We start from the raw sequence: 17,734 nt of genomic DNA, 5'->3' as shown, positions 1-17,734 counted from the left end.
TTTCTAGAAAGTGGAAATTATTCCCTAACAGAAAGCTGCAGGATAGAAGCATTTAGTCTGGGTTGTCATGTATGACACAAGAAACTCTGTCAGGTGCCACTCTGATTGACTATTGTCTTCTGTGATAAAACCTCAAATCCCCAAATTTCAACAGCATTCCATCTACCATCACCATGGCCTGTGAATGCAAACTCAGATCTTCATGAAGGGAGACAGTCATATCTGCATTAAATATCAGCAACATGATTAAGATTTGCATTGTCAAAGAGTTTGTCATTCAGTGTTTTCACAATAGGACATACGTTTCATTAAAAATCCTAAACAAAAATAGCTAATGTACAATCTATTGCAAATGCTGCATGCCTCAAAAGGAAGCTAGGCAAAGAAATGTTCACAAACAACTGTGACTAACCTGAGTACTTTTGGAGGATTGTTTTTAGTTTCCTTTTTTTCTTGTATTTGCATTTTTTTTCATTAAACTTCTCAAAGCTTAAATGAAGCAAAAATACAGCATATTGCATTATTGTCCATAGGAGAAAGGCAATTGAAATTTAAATTGCACTAGTCGAAACCATTCATCAACATTTGCTGCTGTAGAGGCATTATTCAATACGTCATCAGTAAATTCTGGCCTGCTTTCTTTAGTTCCACTGTTGTATTGCAGGCATTTAGGCACCACTGAGCACAGCTCAATGCATTAATTCCTAAAATAAAATTTAATACTGGCTTTGAAGCCCTGCATAAGCCCTGTTACAAATTCAGCAACAGGTTGGTTGGTCATCCAGAATAAAGGTCACACTCTGAGATAGGGCCAAGGCAATTATACTGAAACACTAAGATTCAGTATAAACAATTTTAAACACAAACAGATTTACAGCTAGGTTTGTTTGAAGAGCTGTGCCGTGACATCAGTTCATCATTTGAAAACAAATTTTGGATTTGAAACTTTACAATCCATTGTGGTATTCAGATCCGATTGTTTCATTAGCTTGTGTGCTATTAGCTGAAATACAAGGAAGTATACAAGCTAACCGCACGGTATAGACCTTCCACATGGAATGCAAAAAATGGTCCTCTACTCAGTCAATAAATTGCCTGCCACATCAGTGATGTCATTAGGTTGATATTGACATGTGCGTCAACCCAGATCATCCAACAAGCTTTCGACTGCTTTAAGATCTAGTAGCAAAACAGGACCAAAGCTGATGATGTCGTTGATAACAGATTAAAAAAGAAAGTCTTGAGTGACCCTTGCTAAATAAGGACAAGCATTACCTTAGTTAAAAAAATAGGGGATAACACTGACATTGCCGGTCCTGTAACGATAGGCAGACCACAGGCAAGAGAAGTTTGTCAATATAAAGCTGTGTTGTGAGACTGCCATTGAAAGTACAAATCGACTCCTAAAGCAGGCATTAGTCGCCCACCAAACCATTATTCTCCTGCCACCAATGTGATGTCATTCCCTTTACAGACCATAGCAAAGCTTTTGAGACTTTCCTTGCATACTCATGACACAGATCTGGGATTCATCAGAAAATATCACTCCTTGCCAATATCAAGGAGGTTGTTATCCACCCTAATATGCAAACTGTAATCCTGCCCAGTGATAGTCAGTATAATGATAAAAGCATAAAGGCTATAGGGGCACCTATATGAGACCCAAACATTTGACCTTTATGAATCTATGGATTCTAACAGCTGTACAGTAGCTGTTAATGTATAGAAGATTAGGTGGGCCCTGTTGGATCATTGCATAATGTGTAGTTTTTCACTGGGTCACTGGTGGGTAATTCTTGTCACTTTGCAGAAGTGCTACTGAGCAGGTTAGTTAAAGGTTAATTGATGATCCCAGAGGATCCCTAGCAACTTCACCTTGTGACACTGTTGCCAAACTTTGTTGTAGTTGCTGTATAATTAAAATTGGCTAATGTACAGCATGCATCACTTGTTTCAGCAAACAAGAACACCTTTACGCAGGCACACATTGTCATTCACGGGTTGCTCCATATTCTGAAAATTTACACTTAACAGATAACATACTGTGGAAACAGACATGATCATTAACATTTTCTAGTTATGTCACAAAAACTCATATTGTTCTTAATCTAGTTAACCTGTTAGTATGGCTTGATTAATAACTAAAGCTGAAAAATGAGTCATATTTCTTAAGTGTTTCAATGCAATTTTGGAATGCTGCATCCTAATTCTATACAAAACATATCTCTAAAATCTCTGTAATCTCCCTGGCTCCCTAGCTCTTAGTTTGTACAATACCTTCGACCTGAAAAACCTTTGGAAATCACACTTATCTATGCAAAGTGTGCCTTTTCTTTTCACTTCTAAAAGTGCATTGTTGCATTGTTTAGTTCCTGATTTATGACATTTTGTCAAGACCTGAGATTCATGATTATAATATCAAACATAAGAATCAATTTTTCTCTCAGTTTAATTAAGTGTATGGTCTTTTCTGTCTCTTTCTTGCATTCCTCTCGTTTTGTGCTTATCACTACCAGAAGGGGAATTACACTGATTCTGTGTGTCCTGTGATGTCTGGGCCACAGCAATTTGGAAGACAGATGATCCTCTGAGGCAGAAAGAAACCTATTAGAGTCCCATAAGAGGGAGAGACATTTCAACAAGAAACAGCTTGTTCTTGCATTGAATAACACCTAGATGTTAACACCTTTATATTTTCAATAAACACATAAACAATTATAGCCACACACTGTACAGTGCACTGAAATATATACTGGAAGCTTGAAAAACCAACAGGGAAGAAATTCCTCTGTGTCCCAGGCAGGCATGTTGGAGTGGAGAAATCAATTAGCACTGATAGCCTAGATTGTACAGCAGTGTTATATGAAATTGAGTACTGCACAGTTAAATTCATTGCTGTGGATTAATCCTCCTGTGACCCCTCCTAACACACACAACCACATGGTCACAAATAGTTTCAGAAAACATTTATACAGAAAATCCAAGCAAATATCATCTATGAATGGAACACATTCAGAAGTTATTTAAAGGAAAAATATATATTTTTTTAAGTATGTGCACTAACATTTAAATCAACAGACATAGGTAATGCCATTATATTGATTAACATTTGTAATCTCCAAATTGAACCAACAAGGGGCATACTGTGAAAGACATGGTCTAGCTGAATTAGTGGTCATCACTGTAAGCATTACAAGCTGTTATATGACAAATAAATTGCACATTGTTGCAAATACCATCTTGTGGAATTCTGTTCCAATCCTCCCATAAATCCTGATCCAGTCTGTCCCTGTTCAATGATCTCTGTCCAAATATAATTCCTGTATGTTCCACAGGTGTTCCATAGGCTTCACGTCTGGTGAGTTGGTCATTTGTGGTATAACCATTGTTAGACAAGCAGCATTTGGACATATATAGTCTTGTTGGAATAACATTAATACTACAGGAAGGGCAGCAAACCATGTACCATGACTTGTTAAGTGTAGTGGTGAAGGTGGAATTCTGTAGTTGCTAGACACAGCTGCCCAGATCATCATACTTAGACCTCCTCATCCATTGGTCTGTTGTACACAACACACCATTTTGCACGTCTGTGTCACGTTTACTGACATTCATCAGGGTGGTCCAGTGGTTGCCCAGATCTTGGCCTATCGTTTGACTGAAATGTCTTTCCAGGTTAGAAACTGTGGATATGAACATCAGTAGAACTGCAGGCGATTTATGATAAAAAATATCCACTTTGGGGAAAAAAAGTGTATACATGCTTTGGAACATAATTAGAAGAGGGTGAGCACTTTTGAAGATATTGTTAGATCCTTAGAACAAATGAAGCTGCTAAAAAGCAAAAGCAGTGTATGCTTTTCTTACTTACAACATACAGTAAATGCTAAATGCTGACACATTTCACATTTTCTAAATGGCAAGAATTACTGGGCAGAAAAGGCAACATGTAGGCCCCATTTGGGACTACCCTAAAAACAAAAAGATATTTTCCCATGATGGGAGGGAGGCAGGCTGCCTGGGGCTGGCAAAGCGAGTGGGCTGGGATTCCTTCTGTCTCTTTTTAGTTCCAGGTCACTGAATCCCATTCTCGAAACAGGAAAGGGTTTGCTTTTTATCTGTATCTCTCCCTCCTTCCCTCCTCCTTTCGTGTAGGTTGTTGTAGCTCAGAAAACAAAACATTTAATGGAAAGCCAGGAAAGTGGGCAGTCTGCGACTTTTAATCAATGCTTTATATACACTTACCCCTTATAAACAGCTACATTCTTTTTTAAAAAAAAAACCTGGGTTCATATTTCAGCTACCAAGTGTTGTCTATGATTAGTTTGTAAGACACACTGCTCCTTGATCTCTGGTGGGGAGAGAGTAAAAATGCCAGCCTTATCAGTCTCCACTGAAGCTTTCTAATACTGAAAAGGCAGCAGACAGAGCTCCATCATAATAAGTTATAACCTTCCTCCACTTCAAGACAGAAACAAAAGATTCATCAGATGTGCCCATAATGAGAAATACATAAGAAAACGGCATTAAAATGTTCCTTTGCTGACGCATCCCTTTACCTTACCAGCTAAGTGAAAAGCAGTCAGCATTTCATCTCTTATTATAATCACTGATGAGAAAAGGTGATCTATGCCATTATTTTACCCACACGCCTTAGATTAATTTAAATAATCTACAACTAAGAAGTCCCCAAAGACATCTGTACAAGTGGGGAAAAGGGTATCCATTTAAAGGACACTAAGGAATAGACAGTAAGACAGTGGTTGTGACACTGGAGTTATGGCCCAGGAATTTCAGGATGGGATTTTGAAAATCAGTCACACTAACAAAATTGTATGTGCTGAGGCAGTGGTAGTAAATTGCTGAAGGATATAGTACATGTGCAGCTTTATACATGCAGTTCCTTGAATGCTGCAGATTGCTTATTAGCCCCGAGCAGCTTGAAAACACACTGAAAACATAAATCATTCCAGGGCTGTACACCATTTGGTGAGATTTGCCTTTTTACTTTATTTTTCTACATAAAATGAATTACTTGTTATTCATTTATGCTTGTACTTTGAATCTTACATCTCCTATGGAAACAAACCTAATATCCGAAGTAATAAATTAAGATATTTGTTATGCAGTTACAGGACAGCATATATATGTATATTTTATATGTATTTAGGTATTATATACAGATCACATCAAGGAGACTGCAAACAAATTATAATGCTCCCTGGCCATTTTTCAAAATATTTTTTACCCTTGGGGACCTATCAGTCTAACAGTTATGTTATTTTTCATAAAATGGTACTGAACAAAAATAGGACCAAGAATGCAACTGTTAAGGCTAACATTAAGGCATAGAGTATAATGCAAAAAGATTTCTGACTTTTTAAAGTAGCTAAGCGTCAGCTTGCTCAGCCAATCACACTTAGGAACATCAATGACCATGAAACTGATCACTAATTTGCCCATAACAAATATGATGACACTATATCCCAATTCAAGAGCCTGTGGTAAAAGTGATTCTCAGGTGGCACAGACTTACAGCAGCAGCTTTCTGTCTCCCTTCAAATTCTGAAGTTGTGCTTATGTAGGTGAGCCCAAATTCCAATAACTGAATGTGATTAAAGTGCAGAATATAGCAAGAGCTTCCAGGAAGGTGCTTTCTACAGTTATTGAAGTTTCCTCAAGTCAAGTCACATCAGCTTCAACCCCACGCAGTGCCTATGCTGATCCCTGTTGACAAGAGATTTTAAATTGTGTTATTTTTTCCAATATCTTTTATCTGGAGCTGGGTTTCTAAAATAATCCTTGTTGAAGGCAACAATTTCAGATAAGAATTTAACCATTATAAGGCTGTGTGCTGGGGTGTAGGATGGAGGGAGTTGAAGTTATATTGATTGGGGGCGTGAAGGGTGGTTAAAACCTTTTGCAACTCAAACTCATCTCTTACCTCTCTCTTGTGCAAAAAGAAATGTTTCTTTGGCTAATTAAGTAGGAAATTTGGCTCTTGCATTGGCAATTGTCATTGTTTTTTTAACAATGGAAAATGCATTAAATAAATGTTGGAAAATGGAATTTAGAACAGAAATCCAGAAGGAAGGTTAGATCCCAATCTTACCTTCATCACCTCTCCTATGTACAGTATGTATGGATCACTCCTTCTGGACTTCACTTTGCACATCTCTTTCTCACCCCTCCCACCTCCCCATCTTCACTCTAGGAGCAGCTCCCTGGCTCATTCCTCAAGACAATGAAGGGAAAGGGGTTGTCGGTCAACCTTGACACTACGAACAGAATGGCATTCTCTCAGCTAGGCGATTTACACCAAATAACCTCAAACCCATTCATCCCTGTCTCGCATTTAATAGGATCTAACAGAATCACTGAATAAGAGTTTCTCTTTCTTTCTTGTTTTCTACAACAAAATGGCTGAGCAGCTTGTTCCAAAGGTCCACCCTCCTTTATGTGATGTAGAGTCTATGAAATGTATATGCATTTATTATTACATACTGTAATTAGGATGGCAAGCTGCTTAGCAATAGCCCCTGCAAAAAAGCTGAATAATATTAAAATCCTCCTCTGTCACGCTGATCAATATTTAAGGGGAAATTGGATGCACTGCTATTTAAGTGTTTAAACGCCTTCCTGAACTGGATGAGAATTCATAACCACTAACCTTAGAATCTATGAAACTGTAGCTGTTTTCCTGGTCTTAATATCAGAGTGGAAGAGAGGGTATATAATACCTTTTCAGAATCATGAGTATATGCTGAACGTACCATAATGCAAAGAAAATAAGAAAGCAAAGCTGACAGATACAAGTTGTGAAAAATACCAAATAGCTTATGAAAAGCACATTCATTCAATGATTAAGTCCATTTAAGCTCTTGGATTCAGTGCATCCTGGTTTTAATGAGCTAACAAACCTTGAAGCTATTCTGTTTGCCAAAGTTCAGCATGCCTATATCCATATTAGGTCATTTTGAGACACACTGTTAGCTAGCTTTTATTTGTATTTTTTTTATAGATGGTAATAAATGTTAATGTATGGTCTTTAATTGCATAAAATGAATAGACATTAGAACAATGCTTAAAATATTCTTCCTCTTCATGGGTCTGCAGACATTTCCACCAAACACATTTTAATTAAAATTACAGATATTGAAACACCCTAAAAGCTCTTAATACATTTTAATTAAATTTGCAATTTGCACTTGCTTGCTTATACAACTGTTTATCTTTTAGAATACATGAATATGCCAAGCCGGTTCTTAGAAAATGGAAAAGTTGGTGAGTGGATTTGGACACCCACCAGTGATGTTCAGACCTCGTTCTCACTGCTTTTTGAATCACTGCCTGCATAAAATTCATTGATCAGGTCTTTCCAGGGATGTAGTTTTGTGAATGAAAAGGCGATGTCTTATTTAATATGTCTAATGACTGGAAATGTCTTCGTGTGGCCAAGGGGAATTGCTTTATCTCCAGTAACCCAGCACGGCTGTCCCATTGATCTGTATGTTATACAAGGGGTTCTCAGTCTCCAGAGACATGATGCCTACATCCCATGTGGTATTACTAAAGCATTTCACATTAGGAACACCAGACTGTACTGCAGCACACAGCCTGAGGGGCAAAACAGCTTTTCCCTTTAATGCAAAAATGCATGCACAAATAAGGTTTTGGATTGGACTTGAATTTATTTATTTATTTTGCATTATCATTAAAATAATTAAAGGAAAAGAATAAATTAAAATCTGTTCTAATGTGTTATCCCAAAATCTAAGTGGAAAGCAATAATTTATAGACACACTACAATATAATCTTTACTAATCCCAACTAGACTACTTTCATGAATGGCAGCATTTTTCCTTATATTGTGGTTTGTGCTTTTCAGTGCTCGGTTGATTACAATGCAAGCTGGAGGGCTTGTCCTAAGTAGCTGAGGAAAGTGAACTGTTCAAAGCAGCACGTAAAGTAAATAAAATAAAATAAAAATGTGTAGCATTATAGCATCTTTAAAAAAACATCAATCTTTACTCTACCTAAAGAGCACATTAGACAAAATACAAATGAAGAATAAGACCTTTCTATTTTTCTAATGTTAATCATATCCTGAAAGTACAACATGGCATGATATTTCTAAGCAAAGAAGCACATCTGGCCACCTCAATAAATGGTAAAAGGCATTATACAACGCTATATTTTTTTGTTTTTTTCTTAGCCTGGTCTTGGAACTGATGAGGCTGTTAAAATTCTTTCTACGTGCAGGCTATTGTATTTTGCTTTACAGAAGAACGTAAGACAAGATAATGACAAGAACAGTCCGTTCAGCACTTCAGTGCTTGTCATTTCTCTGTGCCTTGAGTGACTCTATCACTGCATCAAGCCTTGAATGTATTTCAAGAGCTCTCCAGAGCAGAACACTCCTGAAGCAGTCTAAATAGTGTATCATAGTTTCAGCACAACTGCAACATAAACTGGTAACTTTATCCACTCTACTGTTGCTACTTCTGTTCTTTTTCTTTGTTTCATTTTCATATTTTCTGTGTTAATTATATACCCACCACACTAAGAATCTCCAACTGTTTAAGACTCAACTGTATGGCAACTAGTACAGCCCCAACTTGGTAAATATGCTCATCCACCCATGGCTCCATCCATATAGCAATTCATCAGCTCACATACTACCAACCCCGCAGTGCGTCTCCATTTCAGTCTAATCTTCCTACATCTTACATACCTGTGTGATTCACTCAAAACCAGCAGTCTGTGATGAAATGTGTGGAATAAACTGGAGAAATCATACAAAAATCACCTCAAACATGGCAACACCACCGAGGATACAAGACATACACAAAAAATAAGGAAAAAAAGCTGTGGTGTGTCTAACTAAAGATCACTGAAAAAATTATATTTGTATTCAAAAATACTGTATATGGTAAATGTCCATGGTGCTGGCCTCTTATACAATGTAAGTTACTGAAATATCAGGTTTGTTCAGTCATTTTAATTTGTATTGAACTATTACATACAAAAAAATAAAGCTTTTAGCTGATATGCATAAATAAACATTGCACCTGTGGATGCAGTCATTTCTTTTCGTGTAAACGTTTTGAAGAAATTCATTTTATTTCACATATTACTATGTGAAAGCAAAATATATTTTGCACCCATCCACCCTATGTGCTGTCCACAGCAGACCCACCATTGGAGAATATTCCAGTATATCCCATATTCTTCTGATGAAATAAACTGGGATTATTTTGGCAGTCCAAAGGCTTTATAAACATTGCAACATACCGTACACACACAAGCACACATCACAAACCTTGCAGGTAAACTAATAAAGCTGCTTTTAGTTTGAGAGAGGAAAAAAATCATCTTAACACAAGTTTTTGTAATTAATAATAGGGATCTGCAATGGGACCTCTGCTCTTCTTAGTTTACATTTTGGTATAGTTAGTAAATTAATCCATTGTGCCCTGAAATGTCCTGAAAATCATAAACAGGATTAAGGAGCCAGTTCAAAAACAGAAGTGTTGTTATGATTCTTGCAGGTGTTAGGATTATTATTGTTGTTGCTGTTATTAAGATTATGAGTAGTATTATAAACATTGTTGTATATAACAATAGCAACATATGATTTTGGAATCTTTTAGAATGTATTGGTTATTGAAATACAGAACTACGTTAGGAAAATGGATGGTCCAGTCTCTGAGTGTAATTGCTCTCCTGATATTGCTCATTGAACATGGTTTTCTGGGAATCTTGAAAGAGACAAATTAAAATGCGCAGGCAGTTTCTCTCATATTCACAAGCACAAATAATAGATCTAACCCAGAGATTTGCTGTGTTTAAGAAATACATTCTCAAAAGCACATTCATGCAGATTAATCCCTACCAAAACGCCCTCTCTGGCATCCAGCTTCTTGCACTCATTTGAAAGTGCTGCTGAATTTAAATGTTGGTTTGAATCAAATTATCAGACGTGCAGTTCACTTCAAAAGAGGAAGGCAGTTAAAAGAAGCAATTTGGTTTGCAGGAAGAAAGACCCTATTTAAAGGCACTATTAGCACTTTCTTTTTACATGAGCGAAAATTCAAAAGAAATTTGAACAAAGTGGCTTTGGGATCACATTCAGACCTTAAGGCAGATGTGCTTTTATAACACATTTTCCAAGTTATTCTTACAGATGCAGCAAAACCTCTTTTCATCACATTGTAGAGCAGATCACTTGTTCTAGAGTTTGTTTACAGGCCAGAGCAAAACACAATAATGCATTCTGGTATTATAAGGAAAAAAGGACATATTTCCCACTAATTTTCTTGTTTATCCTCTAAATGACTCAGGAAAGGCTTAAATGATATACTCTCCAACAACAATCTGTATTTCTTAATGTCATCAGTAAACTGGGGTGCAAATCTCAAGTATCTATAATGGGGACAGCTCAGTTCAAAATATCGTATAAATTGCATAATTCACTACAGAATATGGAAACTCCACACTGAAGGTGTTTGAGGCCAGAACTGAGGTCAGGATCCAAGAGCTATAAGGAGACAAAGGCTAAACATCACATCACTGTGCTACCCCATCTAGAGATCACTTAAAACAGAAATCTAAATGTCTTTCAGCAGACAAACACCAGAGCTCCTTTAATTAACCAACTTACTCAATCGACCAATAACTGGCAGGTGTTGCACTTTTTTATTCTATATTTGTCTTTTCTTTCCTTAGAGAGAGGTATTCCTGCCAGGGAATTGCGCGACAAGGTTAATGAAATAGGGCAGCGTGTTTGTCGTGGTGCGTGTCTGTGAGATAAATGGAAGCACATAATTAAATAACACACACCCCACTAACCCATCACACGCACACATCCATACACCAGCGAGACATCGTGTTTATTTCATTCCGTCCCAAATCCTAGCCCATCATTAAGTGAAGGAGGGATCGCACACGACTTTATAACACACGTCCCCTCAGTCGGAACAGGTCGTTTAGCTAAAGAAAAGAGGGAATCGCGTTTTGCTCGGTTCGGAATACTAATTCAGGTTAAGAACCTTCCTCGACGTAATAGAATCGAGCAGTAATGGACCTATGAAGGTGATTTCCATCGGAGCGGGGAAACCATAGAAATGATCAAATCGAATTGTATTTTTTTTTAGATTGACAAATCATTCTCTCATTGGGTTAACAACTGTGGTTTGTCGGCTTTTTGGCCGTAGTTTATTCAAAAACAACAGCATACTGTATAACTAAGAGAAAACTGACGATCTATCGTGGTACGTATGGGGATTAAAAATCACAAGCGCCCCCACCCAACACATAGACATACAGAAAAGAGAAGGGATACATACACAGTTAAATACTGTAACAGGAGGTTGTATCTCACTGTAGCTGGCGAGGGATGGAGCAGTGCGCGGTATATCCAGTGCGCGGAGCGCAAGCATGAATGCACAGTGATTTGAAACACATCCCCATTCATTCTTGTCTTTTGCAACTGCAACATGATATCCGTTGCGATGCAGTGAATTGTGTGTATATTCATATTTGAACTACTCTATCTCCAAAGAGCATCATTCTTATACATATTCTAACAAGGAGCATGTTTTTAGATTTTAGCCAGATACGGCAGAAGAGCAGGGGGGTGTTTCCAGATGCAATTAAAGGATGCACTTAAATGATTTAAATGGAAGATCAAACTGCGATGATCACCCTTTCGAGACTGCCTGCTTGTTCCGTACAGTACATATTCACCAGACTGCTCCTTTCCCCAGTGCTCACCGTCTCCTGGTTTGGAATGTAAGGGCTAGGAGCGACTGCTGTGTAAAATCACGGGATTCTTCACTGAAAAGAAGAACTGTCTTCTGAAGCGATTTGAATACCCACAACAAGAAAGGGACGCTCTTTTTTCCTGAAGAGGTACAGTAGCATGCTATTCTTATTGTGTCACGTCTACCGCGCGGAATGTTGCCTATATATTCTGGGATCTGAATTTCAATATGGGTAATGTTGGGGCATACCTACCTTCAAATTTCACTTCCACTGGAAGGTAAGGTGGTGTACCAAAAACATGCTGTTCAAGTAAAAGCACACGCCGTTGGAGGAAACAACTTGAAATCTGGGTTGATTTAAGAACGGTTATTTGTCTTACACTTTCAACCTTTATATTCATGGAGGGTACTGTAGATCACTGTAGGGTACCGATGCATTATTATTATTTTTTTATTATTACGGTTTCATTTTGGTATTGAATCTTATCTTGTGTGAATTGTTTTTGGTGCAGTGTTAAGACATTATGGGAAAAGGATAAAAAACTTAAATGTTTTCAGCAGAACGTCTAGTTAAAATAATATAAATGGACAGAAAGTGTTTCGTGCTTTACCTAACAGCATTACGTAAGAGATGTACATAGCCCAGAATCTGAAGTAATTGTGAGGGAAACCGAACAGGGAGGTCGTAATGGAGAGTGGTATTCGGTCAGTATTGCACTATCAGCGTCTGGGATGAGTACTAGACCAATAGTTACTACGGAATGGCCAAACGCTGGAGCCGAGACACACGACGATTTAATGCATTAAGTGCCTTAGAATTGAAACCAGAGGGAATTGTTCCCGATCTTAACAATGGCTGTAATTAATTTCTACAGCAGTGATTTTAAGTTGCGGAAAACCTTTTTATACATAAGGCTGTTTTCAGAAGGAATTGTATCGTGACTTATCCTGATATATTTAATATAATAAATATAAACTTCATTCAATGAAGAATTTGTTGCGGACTGCCAAAGTGTGTTGTATTTATTTTCTCAAATGAAACAGTGTGCCCCCTCCCACCCTGGATGAATATACAGTAAACGAATCTTGCTACATTGCGAATGACCTCCCATGAATTCATTCAGCTTGACAGCCTAGCCAGTTAGTTCAACGCGTACGTGCACTAGGTCAGAGTTAAAAGAAAATGTTTGCAGGAGCTCCTCAATTTTTTTCTTCATCGTGGAAAGGGATCCACGCGTGAAAACGTCACTTCAGTTTATTGTTAGAGGGAAATGCCTCTTGTTGTCAAATGCCCACGCGTTTCTGAATACGGCTCTCACACAGTAAATGCAGATGTGGAAAAAGCCCTAAAAGTGTGTGAAACCACAGTCGTTCAGCTGAGTAGAATCATCAATCAGTAGCGTTCACGTGACAGAATAAACGATCCACTTTTTTATTTTAATTGTGGGGGTAAGTTAATCGCGTCCTGGCACGGGCTGCATTTTTCCATGCATTCCAAAACAAATGTATATAACACATCTTATTTCTTAACCATATAAATAGTAGTTTTAATTCAAAATACTCAAATATTGCGTGAGCATGGCTTTATTATGCATTATTATTATTATTATTAATTGCTGCGTTGTTTGTTTTTTCGAATGTTACATAAAACGATGTTTTGAGTTACAATTGCAAGACGTTCATTAATTCTGCATCCATTAAAGCATCCTGGTGTACATTTTGCACCATTTTGCAATTTATACTTATAACATAATGAAATGAAAATATAATGTTTACTTGAGTACTTTAAAAGCGTGTGAGCATGGATTCTTCGCATCTTTATCTTTTAAGACAATTCTGAATTTTAAAATGTTTTAATCTTCCAAAGTAGCTGTCAGCGTCATTTCTAAAACCGATAAGAAGCAAAGCAGTTAAAATATACTTGTCCTAGTTTGAACAAAATCTTTTCTCATGTTTTAAATAAACTATTGCAGATGGAAAATTCATGTTTTCAGTGGATAGGTGGTACCACTGTTAATGTTGCACTTGGGATATGAGCTAATGCAATTTACATCTGTTAAGCATCAAGAGATTAAAATTGCCATTTACGTTCCTGTGCTACAACAGAATGTCACAACAGCTGCACACACATTTGGCGAGCAGTGTAAGCTGAGCTTTCACATGTTTAAACACTAAGGGAGGAAGAAAGCAATATTCAAAACCAACAGGATGTGTTTCTGATAAATTGTACAAGACAAAAAGAAAGACAATGGAAAAGATGATGTCATTCTAGAAGACAGACTAATTTTACATCAACAAATAATCCCATTTGATAGCAGTGTGAGCCATTTCGGTTTTCACAAACTACAGTCATCTATATGGAAGCCAGAGCCAGGTGCTGTACATTTAAATATTGTTTTGCAAAGACAGCTGTGCAGTTGCAATTGCACACATTATTATAGTTGCTTTTCTGCTAAAGCAATATAATCCATAAATAAACCAGAGCAGGTTGAAATGAATCAATATGTTTTACTAAATGTACGTTCTTGCATTTAGCATGTGTATTTGAATATATCTTGTGCACATTCCATGCTGTTCCATTGTGGGAAAAAAAAGTGACAGGATAAATAAAATGTTTTAACTGGGTTGAGATCCATAAATCCATTATCCTGGGGATTAAACTGGCGCCCACTGGTCAGTCTTGTGTTGTGACAGGCTTTTTAAAAATTTGACTGACATATACAAGCCACAGATGAAAACACAGAACCTTTACCTTTGCTGGGTAGTCAGGTGGGAAACAATAAACTGTTTCTTTAAAAAAATAAAACCCACCTCCTACAGCCTAGTTCACAGAATTACACCTTTACAAACACAAGAGAACAGCGCAGCTCTCTCATTTAAACATGCGTGATGTCTATTCCTTATTCTTTAAAAGTAAGTTTGCCAACAAGTAAAGGTACTTTGTTTCAATACTGCAACCTACAGAACTGGAGGGATTGATTTTTTTTTAAGGATTTGAGAAGTTATTTTCAGAAGCAATTAATTCCATTAGCATCTGTTTGAGTGACATCAGTAGTGTCAGGTTAAATTCCCTTTACTAGCAGAGATTTACATTCCTACGCCACAAGCACCATATTTTCTTTTATATTTAGTAATGTTAATAATAGGGTAAAGGAACTATATGTGGAATAAACAGAAATACCAGTACAATTGAAAGGATTTTAGTATCTGTTGATCCTAGGATCATAAATAGAGGCAGAGAGAACAGATAACTGAAGCATGTGGAAAAGAAACTTGATCAGTTTGAAGTGTCTTTCTCTACTCAAGTCTTAAAAAACATCAGCAGCCGTTGATGTATACCACAATTTTCATTGTATATGCGTATTTGCAAGTGATTAAGTTAAATATTAAGTTACAGTACATATTGTTCAAAAACTTAATAATAATGTCTTGATTAATTTCGTAACTGAAACTGTGGAAATTTAAGCTCCTAAGTAGTTTAAACACAAGGCCCTTAGTTTTTATTGTACACATTTTACAAGGCATTCTCAGCATTTATGAGTAAACAAACCCTGATTAAGACTATTATTGGTTATACAAAGAAGGGTGGGTTAGGATAAATAAAGCCAGAAAGTCTTAGCACAGAGATTCTCATTTTTACCTGGCAACCACATTTGTCTTTGTAATTTTTAGGGAAAGCAGCACGTTTTAACAAAACATATGTTACTGTTTTATAGTTCCAAAATGAAAAGGACCAGTCTTGATCTGTACTGTTAATAATACTGTTTTGTACTAACCACCCTCTGTTTTTACTGGGCTGGGCATGGCATTGTTATTATCCACAGTCACTATGAATAAGCTGAGAGAGCCGACTCCCTGAAGCGGCCAACTGTGTTAGCACAGAGTACTGAGCAAGTCCAGCAATCCACCATAGTGGAATAATGTACAGCTCACGCAAGCAGTTCTCATTTTAGCACAGAGGATGAGGCACCTAATTAGTGTTATTAACACTACAGGGGTAATCTTCTGCTCTCTATTAAAGACACAACAATTTTTTTTCTGCACAACACGTCAGCACCCAAGTAAGAGTTTCCAGATCCCTTTGACATATTTGTTTAATTTATTGCTGGTTGTTGCTTTCAGCTTCAGTAGATATCATCTTTTCTTGCTGGGCAACAGCGTGCAAAATTCACTGCTCATGGCCGTCCAAGTGTCTTGCAGTCTTCTGTATATTCTTTATCACAAAGTGGGTTTAATGATCCTCTTTTCTCTTCCTGGTGAAAAGGTCTCTGTAGAGACTCAGAGTAAGGCTTAATGGATTGTGATTTTCCAATGAAACCTCCTTAGAGTTACTGTACTGGTAATGTGCACTGCATGCATAATGTTTCTTGGCCTCTTCAGGCAGGAATAAAGTTAAAAAACAGAGTTATTAAGGTAAAGATGCAGGAGTGTTCTTTGGCAAACCTAAGAGAGATTGCTTTGGTGAGGCCTCTGTCCATTCATCTGAATGTTCTCTGAAAGATGATTTATTTATTTCTTTTGGCAGTGTAACTTTTATCTATGTCAATCACAGGTGTCACTGTCATCGTTTTATATCAGAACCCTGGTTTAGCAAATGCATCCTCCGAAACAATTTCCTCTTTGCTGATGTCCCGGAATAATAAGTGGTCTCCAACTGGTGAGAGTCTAGAAGCAGAAGGCACACACAAACCCCATTTGGTGGCCTGCAGTGATCAAAGTGATTCTCAGAAATTGAAAGTGTTGGTATTGCCAGAGGATTTAATCCTTTATTTAACACCGGGTGGTCCGGTCTTGTTATTTGTTCAGGTTTTTTCTATCTGTATAAAGCAATGGTACCTGAAGACCTAGGGAAAATTACCAATCATTGGTTCACTTAAGTCAGAAATCATCTAATCTATTTCATTAAGAGCTGAGTTGGAACACTATGTAAACACAATAGCCTGGTGATGTAACAGCTTCCCATCTGGTGTCCCAGAAAATAGGGTGGAATAGGGGCACAACAGATTGGACAACCTGGAACAGGGAAGCAGTCAACATGTTAAGGAAACTGTTCTTCACAGATCTGCTAATATGTGTATATATAATACAGGGCATAGTGTCTCAAGCTAGTCACCACACATCCAAAAACCACGCCAGCGCTAAACTGAAATCTAAAATCGGGACAGTGACTCATTGACAGCTACATACTGTACATATGTTGGAGAATACTTGTAGGTGCTCTACACATAATAAGAATATTTTATAATTACGATGTGTGTTATTAAGGTCACACCCTAATAAATAGTGTTATGCCCTTGTGGTGAGGTTGTGAGTGTTCATGTAGACGGTAATGTGTGCATTCCATCTTTAAAGGGATTTAATTTTTAGGGTGAGGCAGGGGGCATAACTGCTAAGAGTGTTTTTATTTCAGTCTAGATTTCTTGCTTCCTAGTTCCCTGGGTACTCTTCTTATAAAGTTACCCTTGTTAAAAAACACAGATGAGCCTTGCATAATTTAGCCTTGTTTATCATGCAAACTGAAGCACAGGTAAAGAGGCATAAGTAACCCCTCCCCAGTTTTGATGCTTTTCTCCAATGTAATTTTATCTGAGTGTGAGGTAGAGAGAGTTGCCTTTGTATGAAAACCACACTCTTGGCTCAAGACTCAGGCTCCATAGCGTGGCCTTGAGTCAAGATGGCTGTCTGGTAAAAACATGCAAAATAAGGCACACCTGGTCTGAATGAGTACGTGGCACTCAGATGGAGTGACACTGAACATGAGGGAAAGAAGAAGTTGGGATAGGCTCTCCGTGGAATTAGTCACTCTTTTGGGCTAATCAAGAGGCTTGTAAAACCAAGAGGAAAAGCGTTTCAGGGTCCAGCTTGGGAGGTGGGAGGTGAGAGGTGGGGGGGTCGGAGATCTCGTTGGTAATGGACAGTGGGATTGTGGGTAGGTCTCAAGCAAACTAGGAAAGAAACACATTAGGCTG

This window comes from Lepisosteus oculatus, chromosome 25 (genome assembly GCF_040954835.1).
Source record: "Lepisosteus oculatus isolate fLepOcu1 chromosome 25, fLepOcu1.hap2, whole genome shotgun sequence".
NCBI classification, from domain to species: domain Eukaryota; kingdom Metazoa; phylum Chordata; class Actinopteri; order Semionotiformes; family Lepisosteidae; genus Lepisosteus; species Lepisosteus oculatus.
Note: the sequence above shows the minus strand (reverse complement) of the source record.